The sequence below is a fragment of the Triticum dicoccoides genome, chromosome 4A (genome assembly GCF_002162155.2).
Source record: "Triticum dicoccoides isolate Atlit2015 ecotype Zavitan chromosome 4A, WEW_v2.0, whole genome shotgun sequence".
Lineage (NCBI taxonomy): Eukaryota > Viridiplantae > Streptophyta > Magnoliopsida > Poales > Poaceae > Triticum > Triticum dicoccoides.
The window spans coordinates 144,928,862-144,937,730 of NC_041386.1; positions in this window are offsets into that span (position 1 = coordinate 144,928,862).

Genomic DNA, 8,869 nt, shown 5'->3' on the forward strand with positions numbered 1-8,869 from the left:
ATTTGGGTTCGAGCTTATCAGGTTGAAGCTTTTTCACATAAGCATCGCAGCCCCAAACTTTCAGAAACGACAACTTTGGTTTCTTGCCAAACCACAGTTCATAAGGCGTCGTCTCAACGGATTGGTGCCCTATTTAACGTGAATGCAGCCGTCTCTAGAGCGTATCCCCAAAATGATAGCGGTAAATCAGTAAGAGACATCATAGATCACACCATATCTAGTAAAGTACGATTACGACGTTTGGACACATCATTACGCTGTGGTGTTCCGGGTGGCGTGAGTTGCGAAACTATTCCACAATTTTTCAAATGTACACCAAACTCGTAACTCAAATATTCTCCTCCACGATCAGATCGTAGGAATTTTATTTTCTTGTTACGATGATTTTCAACTTCACTCTGAAATTCTTTGAACTTTTCAAACGTTTCAGACTTATGTTTCATTAAGTAGATATACCCGTATCTGCTTAAGTCATCTGTGAAGGTGAGAAAATAACGATATCCGCCACGAGCCTCAACATTCATCGGACCACATACATCTGTATGTATGATTTCCAATAAATCTGTTGCTCTCTCCATAGTACCGAAGAACGGTGTTTTTGTCATCTTACCCATAAGGCACGGTTCGCAAGTACCAAGTGATTCATAATCAAGTGGTTCCAAAAGCCCATCAGTATGGAGTTTCTTCATGCGCTTTATACCGATATGACCTAAACGGCAGTGCCACAAATAAGTTGCACTATCATTATGAACTCTGCATCTTTTGGCTTCAACACTATGAATATGTGTGTCACTACTATCGAGATTTAATAAGAATAGACCACTCTTTAAGGGTGCATGACCATAAAAGATATTACTCATATAAATAGAACAACCATTATTCTCGGATTTAAATGAATAACCGTCTCGCATCAAACAAGACCCAGATATAATGTTCATGCTTAACGCTGGCACCAAATAACAATTATTTAGGTCTAATATTAATCCCGAAGGTAGATGTAGAGGTAGCATGCCGACTGCGATCACATCGACTTTGGAACCGTTTCCCACGCGCATCGTCACCTCGTCCTTAGCCAATCTTCGCTTAATCCGTAGTCCCTGTTTCGAGTTGCAAATATTAGCAACAGAACCAGTATCAAATACCCAGGTGCTACTGCGAGCATTAGTAAGGTACACATCAATAACATGTATATCACATATACCTTTGTTCACCTTACCATCCTTCTTATCCGCCAAATACTTGGGGCAGTTCCGCTTCCAGTGACCAGTCTGCTTGTAGTAGAAGCACTCAGTTTCAGGCTTAGGTCCAGGTTTGGGTTTCTTCTCTTGAGTAGCAACTTGCTTGCTGTTCTTTTTGAAGTTCCCCTTCTTCTTCCCTTTGCCCTTTTTCTTGAAACTAGTGGTCTTGTTGACCATCAACACTTGATGCTCCTTCTTGATTTCTACCTCCGCAGCTTTCAGCATTGCGAAGAGCTCGGGAATAGTCTTATTCATCCCTTGCATATTATAGTTCATCACGAAGCTCTTGTAGGTTGGTGGCAGTGATTGGAGAATTCTGTCAATGACGCAATCATCTGGAAGATTAACTCCCAATTGAATCAAGTGATTATTATACCCAGACATTTTGAGTATATGCTCACTGACAGAACTGTTCTCCTCCATCTTGCAGCTATAGAATTTATTGGAGACTTCATATCTCTCAATCCGGCCATTTGCTTGAAATATTAACTTCAACTCCTGGAACATCTCATATGCTCCATGACGTTCAAAACATCGTTGAAGTCCCGATTCTAGGCCGTAAAGCATGGCACACTGAACTATCGAGTAGTCATCAGTTTTGCTTTGCCAGACGTTCATAACATCTGGTGTTGCTCCAGTAGCAGGCCTGGCACCCAGCGGTGCTTCCAGGACGTAATTCTTCTGTGCAGCAATGAGGATAATCCTCAAGTTACGGACCCAGTCCGTGTAATTGCTACCATCATCTTTCAACTTTGCTTTCTCAAGGAACGCATTAAAATTCAACGGAACAACAGCACGAGCCATCTATCTACAATCAAGCATAAACAAGCAAGATACTATCAGGTACTAAGTTTCATGATAAATTTAGGTTCAATTAATTTACTTAAAGAACTCCCACTTAGATAGACATTCCTCTAATCTTCTAAGTGATTACGTGATCCAAATCAACTAAACCATGTCCGATCATCACGTGAGATGGAGTAGTTTCATTGGTGAACATCACTATGTTGATCATATCTACTATATGATTCACGCTCGACCTTTCGGTCTCCGTGTTCCGAGGCCATATCTGTATATGCTTGGCTCGTCAAGTATAACCTGAGTATTCCGCGTGTGCAACTGTTTTGCACCCGTTGTATTTGAACATAGAGCCTATCACACCCAATCATCATGTGGTGTCTCAGCACGAAGAACTTTCGCAACGGTGCATACTCAGGGAGAACACTTCTTGATAATTAGTGAGAGATCATCTTATAATGCTACCGTCAATCAAAGCAAGATAAGATGCATAAAAGATAAACATCACATGCAATCAATATAAGTGATATGATATGGCCATCATCATCTTGTGCTTGTGATCTCCATCTTCGAAGCACCGTCGTGATCACCATCGTCACCGGCACGACACCTTGATCTCCATCGTAGCATCGTTGTCGTCTCGCCAATCTTATGCTTCCACGACTATCGCTACCGCTTAGTGATAAAGTAAAGCATTACAACGCGATTGCATTGCATACAATAAAGCGACAACCATATGGCTCCTGCCAGTTGCCGATAACTCGGTTACAAAACATGATCATCTCATACAATAAAATTCAGCATCATGTCTTGACCATATCACATCACAACATGCCCTGCAAAAACAAGTTAGATGTCCTCTACTTTGTTGTTGCAAGTTTTACGTGGCTGCTACGGGCTTAAGCAAGAACCAATCTTACCTACGTATCAAAACCACAATGATAGTTTGTCAAGTTGGTGTTGTTTTAACCTTCGCAAGGACCGGGTGTATTCACACTCGGTTCAACTAAAGTTGGAGAAACTGTCACCCGCAAGCCACCTCTGTGCAAAGCACGTCGGGAGAACCGGTCTCACGTAAGCGTACGCGTAATGTTGGTCCGGGCCGCTTCGTTTAACAATACCGCCGAACCAAAGTATGACATGCTGGTAAGCAGTATGACTTATATCGCCCACAACTCACTTGTGTTCTACTCGTGCATATAACATCAACATATAAAACCTAGGCTCGGATGCCACTGTTGGGGAACGTAGTAATTTCAAAAAAATTCCTACGCACACGCAAGATCATGGTGATGCATAGCAACGAGAGGGGAGAGTGTGATCTACGTACCCTTGTAGATCGACAGCGGAAGCATTAGCACAACGCGGTTGATGTAGTCGTACGTCTTCACGGCCCGACCGATCAAGCACCGAAACTACGGCACCTCCGAGTTTTAGCACACGTTCAGCTCGATGACGATCCCCGGACTCTGATCCAGCAAAGTGTCGGTGAAGATTTCCGTCAGCACGACGGCGTGGTGACGATCTTGATGTTCTACCGTCGCAGGGCTTCGCCTAAGCACCGCTACAATAATATCGAGGATTATTGTGGAGGGGGGCACCACACACGGCTAAGAATATGATCACGTGGATCAACTTGTGTGTCTAGGGGTGCCCCTTGCCTCCGTATATAAAGGATCCAAGGGGGGGTGCGGCCGGCCCTAGTAGGAGGCGCGCAGGAGGAGTCCTACTCCTACCGGGAGTAGGACTCCCCTCCCTTTCCTTGTCCAAGTAGGAGAGGGGGAAGGAGAGAAGGAAAAGGGGGGGCGCCGCCCCTCCCTCCTTGTCCAATTCAGACTAGGGGGAGAGGGGGCGCGCGGCCTGCCCTGGCAGCCCCTCCTCTTCTCCACTTTAGGCCCATGAGGCCCATTAACCCCCCGGGGGGTTCCGGTAACCCCCCGGTGCTCCGGTTTTATCCGAAACTTCACCGGAACACTTCCGGTGTCCGAATATAGTAGTCAAATATATCAATCTTTATGTCTCGACCATTTTGAGACTCCTCGTTATGTCCGTGATCATATCCGGGACTCTGAACTAACTTTGGTACATCAAAACTCATAAACTCATAATATAACTGTCATTGAAACCTTAAGCGTGCGGACCCTACGGGTTCGAGAACAATGTAGACATGACCGAGACACGTCTCCGGTCAATAACCAATAGCGGAACCTGGATGCTCATATTGGCTCCCACATATTCTACGAAGATCTTTATCGGTCAGACCGCATAACAACATACGTTGTTCCCTTTGTCATCGGTATGTTACTTGCCCGAGATTCGATTGTCGGTATCTCAATACCTAGTTCAATCTCGTTACCGGCAAGTCTCTTTACTCATTTCGTAATACATCATCTTGCAACTAACTCATTAGTTGTAATGCTTGCAAGGCTTATGTGATGTGCATTACCGAGAGGGCCCAGAGATACCTCTCCGACATTCGGAGTGACAAATCCTAATCTCGAAATACGCCAACCCAACATGTACCTTCTGAGACACCTGTAGAGCACCTTTATAATCACCCATTTACGTTGTGACGTTTGGTAGCACACAAAGTGTTCCTCCGGCAAACGGGAGTTGCATAATCTCATAGTCATAGGAACATGTATAAGTCATGAAGAAAGCAATAGCAACATACTAAACGATCGGGTGCTAAGCTAATGGAATGGGTCATGTCAATCAGATCATTCACCTAATGATGTGATCCCGTTAATCAAATAACAACTCTTTGTCCATGGTTAGGAAACATAACCATCTTTGATTAACGAGCTAGTCAAGTAGAGGCATACTAGTGACACTTTGTTTGTCTATGTATTCACACATGTATATGTTTCCGGTTAATACAATTCTAGCATGAATAATAAACATTTATCATGATATAAGAAAATAAATAATAACTTTATTATTGCCTCTAGGGCATATTTCCTTCATGTACTGCTTGCCACTCATGTTGACCGCGGCTTCTCGCTTCCTCCACACCCCTTCTTTCGAGGTTTCTTGAATTTATTTGGGGCCCAACTCCATCATTTTACTCCCAACACCATCATGTATCTTGTTGTGTTCGTATCCATGTACGAGAATTTCCTGGGGTGTCGACCGCACTAGGGTCTTTTCAAGCACATCTTTACCATCCGCTCCCAAATAGTGAAGAAAGCGAACTCGAGCGATGAGAAAACCCATGTTATCCAGATGTGTGGGGCTCTGGATATTCAGAAGAGGAAGAGAAGTTCTTTTCCTTCGATGACTCTCCAGAGTCGGTCAGGGGCTGGCAGTCGACCTGGTTCTACTGCCAGGATATCGTGACGCCAGGCCAGTCGACTGGACTTCCCCCTTTCTCTTTTGACCGTGTTCAAACTCCATCTTCATTGAAAGTGACTGCTGCAAAGAAGGCGGAGACAGGCATGCTAGTCGAGAGAGTAGTTCAATTGATCAACCAAGGTGTCACTGGCATGGATCTGCTAGAGGTGTTCCTCAGTCGACGCATCCAACCACTCCAAGCTTATGACCACTCCATGTGGATGTACTCCGGGGCTGGTGACACTGCTCGGGTTCATTCGGAGGAGGTGGCGGCCAAAACAGTGGCCCAATGGCTGAGGGGTATCACCGGGAACAAGCACAACCCTTGGGGCGCCAGGAGAGTCGACCCTTTCAGCGACAGCAATCAGCCAGACAAGGTTTGGCCATTACGACTGAGTTTTTGGACGTGTTTTCTGACTGTTTGCTGATCCGACTGACTTGTGTTCGGCTCCTTGTTTTGTAGATTTACACGGAGATGTACTCAATGCCCAATGGCGAACAAGCTCTGGAGCAAGACCAAGAAGGTGAGGACAGTGTGGAGGAGAGCGACGAGTGGGAGTCACCAGTCGACGATGATGAAGACGAGAGTGATGAGTCGGGCGATGATGAAGTAGCCGACTCACCGCCTCGTTATGAACATCGATCCAAGCAGCACCATGATCTCGCAGGCAAGTGCGGCAAAGCTGTGGCGTCGAGTGCTCCATCTCAAAAGCGGGCTCGGTCTTCGACTCCAAAATTGGCTAAGAAGGTCACCAAGCAGCCCAAGATCAACCCTTCGAAGGCTCAGAAGACCTTGCCTAGAATCAAGATGGACATTCATGTTGCTTCTGGGTAAATGTTCTTCCCATATTTTCTGGTTCCGACCGATTTTCTTGTTCTGACCGAGTGGATGATGAACCTTTACAGCCTGGCCTCAGCTGCGACTGACATGGACATTGACAAGAACCTGGACGATGAGGAAACTGGCGATGCAGCTACCTCAAAAGCCAGTAAGTCTGCCCGATTCCAATTAATTTGGACGACTGGATTGTTTGTTAGCTATCTGTACGACTTTCTCTGTTTATTGTAGTTCTGCGGGACGTTGTCGTGCTCCCGGATGATGATGAAGAAGTACCACTGAGGGGGAGGAAGAGGAAAGGCGAGGAACTGGGCGAGAAAGCGCCTGAGGTCCAGGTTCCTCAGTCGACCGCGACACCTGGGACGGCAGTCGAGCGATCGATAGATCTGGCTTAAACCAACATCACCTTCGTTGTCCCGCTGTCGATTGATTGCCCATCAGGACCAGCTGCTCAAACTTATGCTGCACCAATTCAACTCCACGCTTCAGATCTGACGGCTGCTTCGATTGCTCTGCCAGCCTCGCTTTTCACTGCGTATCAAACTCCGGATGACCCACCGACTGCTGCCAAGGAAGCTCTTCTTTAGCTGAATCTTGTGATGGGGCAAATGAAAGTGTTGCATGAGGCCAGTCAGGTGGCTTTCAATGCCAAAGCTGCTCTGCAAACCAATGTCCAGGTTAGTCGATTTCCGACTGATCATATTTCTCGTCGGATCACCCACTGGGGTGTGGCTGTTTTGAAATTATGTCACTTTGGGTCAATTCGAGCTGAATCTTTGAACTAATGGGGGCACTCGTGCTGGGCAGACCATGCCGAGTGGAACCAAAACCAGTGGGGGCACGCTAAGTGCACCCACTGGGTGTAGTCCCCGAGACCATAGTTGACTGCGGGCAATCGACTATGGTCTGAGAATCTAAATCCCTCTTTTTTTTGAACCAGTGGGGGCACGCTAAGTGCACCCACTGGGTGTAGTCCCCGAGACTGTCGTTGAATGTTTGATTCGGTGGTAGTCTTAGAGTAACTGTTGCAGTGATGTCCTTCATTTCAGTCGACTGACAAGTCTTATGTGTTGGCTGCAAAAATCTTGTGATCTCGGTGCTCAACTCTCTACACTGAACAAGCAACAAATCAACGTCAACCTTGATCTGGAACTGGCCAGAAAGAATCTCAAGACTGCTCGCGATGAACTAGCTGCCATGGGAGGTAACCAATCATCAACTGTTTATCTTACTGCTGTTGTCACTTTTCCTTTCCGTTTTTCTTTACCGAGTGACTCCACTCGAGCAGATGTATGTAGTGAAAACCGTCAATTCCAAGCCCGTCTGAAGAATGTTATTTCTTTAGAGAAAATGAAGCAGGCTTTGGAGAAGAAGGATCTGGATCTTGCTGCTGCACATAAGGAAGCGCAAGAGAAAACTGCGCTTGCCGACAAGAAGCTTGCTTCGGTCGGCAAGTTAGAAGAAGAGAATTCCAAACTGAAGACTGCTGTTTCTGATGCCAATCGGGAGGTCGAGCGACTGAAGAAGGACAAGGGAAAACTGACTGACGAGGTTGGGAGCCTCAAAGTTAAGAAGGGCGAGCTGGAGTCTTATCTGGGCCAGCTTGCTGCAAAGCTGGTCTTAAACCTTGAAGGTACTGATGATTGACTGACTTATTTCTGTCAACTGTCAAGTCTAATTACTTCGTCGACTCACCATTTACTCGACTGTGCAGAGTTTTGCCAAGACTTTGAAGCGGAAACTGGGCGGGTCGAGACAGGTCTTGATTCCATAAACTGCCCAGTCAAGGATGATGTCGCGATGAATGTGCTGCGGTTGGAATCTCGCATGGACAGCGCAGTTGCTTATCTTGCTCGCCTGAAAGTGGCGATGACTCGGGTTGATGCTCAACTCTGGCCCCAGGCGGAACTGTCTCAAGATCTCGAGTCTCTGATGGCTCGACTGAATCAAATTCCCGACCAAGTGCAAGAATGGAAGAAGTCATCCGCTTGCTGTGGTGCTGATGTCGCGTTGTCCCTGGTCTGAGTGCACTACAAAGACGTCAAAGAAGACAGGCTGGCGGAACTCAAGGTTGCTAACACAAAGAGACACACTTTTCAGTCCTTCATGAACACTTTCCTTGATGCCGCCACTCGTATTGCAGACAGCATAGACCTTGACAGTTTCTGCGACCCAGACAGTCCTTCTCCTGATGCATGACCGAGAAACATTATGCTCCACCTTTATTTGCCTCGGAATGCCGAGTGATTGTGTAACCGTTAAACTTCTTCGGGCTTGATGCTTGAATACTTTTGATCCTTTGTCTGGAACTTTAGGATTTATCTGAACTTGGTTTGTTTCTGAATATGCTTGTATTTGCCTTCGAGTGGAATTTGCTCTTTACTCTGAATAATCTTTCGACCTGCATCTCGTTGTCCTTGCGGACAGGGATGGAGCGCACATTGTATTTGTGGCGCAGCTCTGAAGGAGAAGGTTGCAGTCGACCTGCACCTTGTCGTCCTTGCGGATGGGGATGGAGCGCACACTGTATTTGTGGCGCAGCTCCGAAGGAGAAGGTTGCAGTCGACCTGCACCTCATCGTCCTTGCATATAGGGATGGAGCGCATGTTGTATTTGTGGCGCAGCTCTGAAGGAGAAGGTTGCACTCGACCTGCACCTTGCC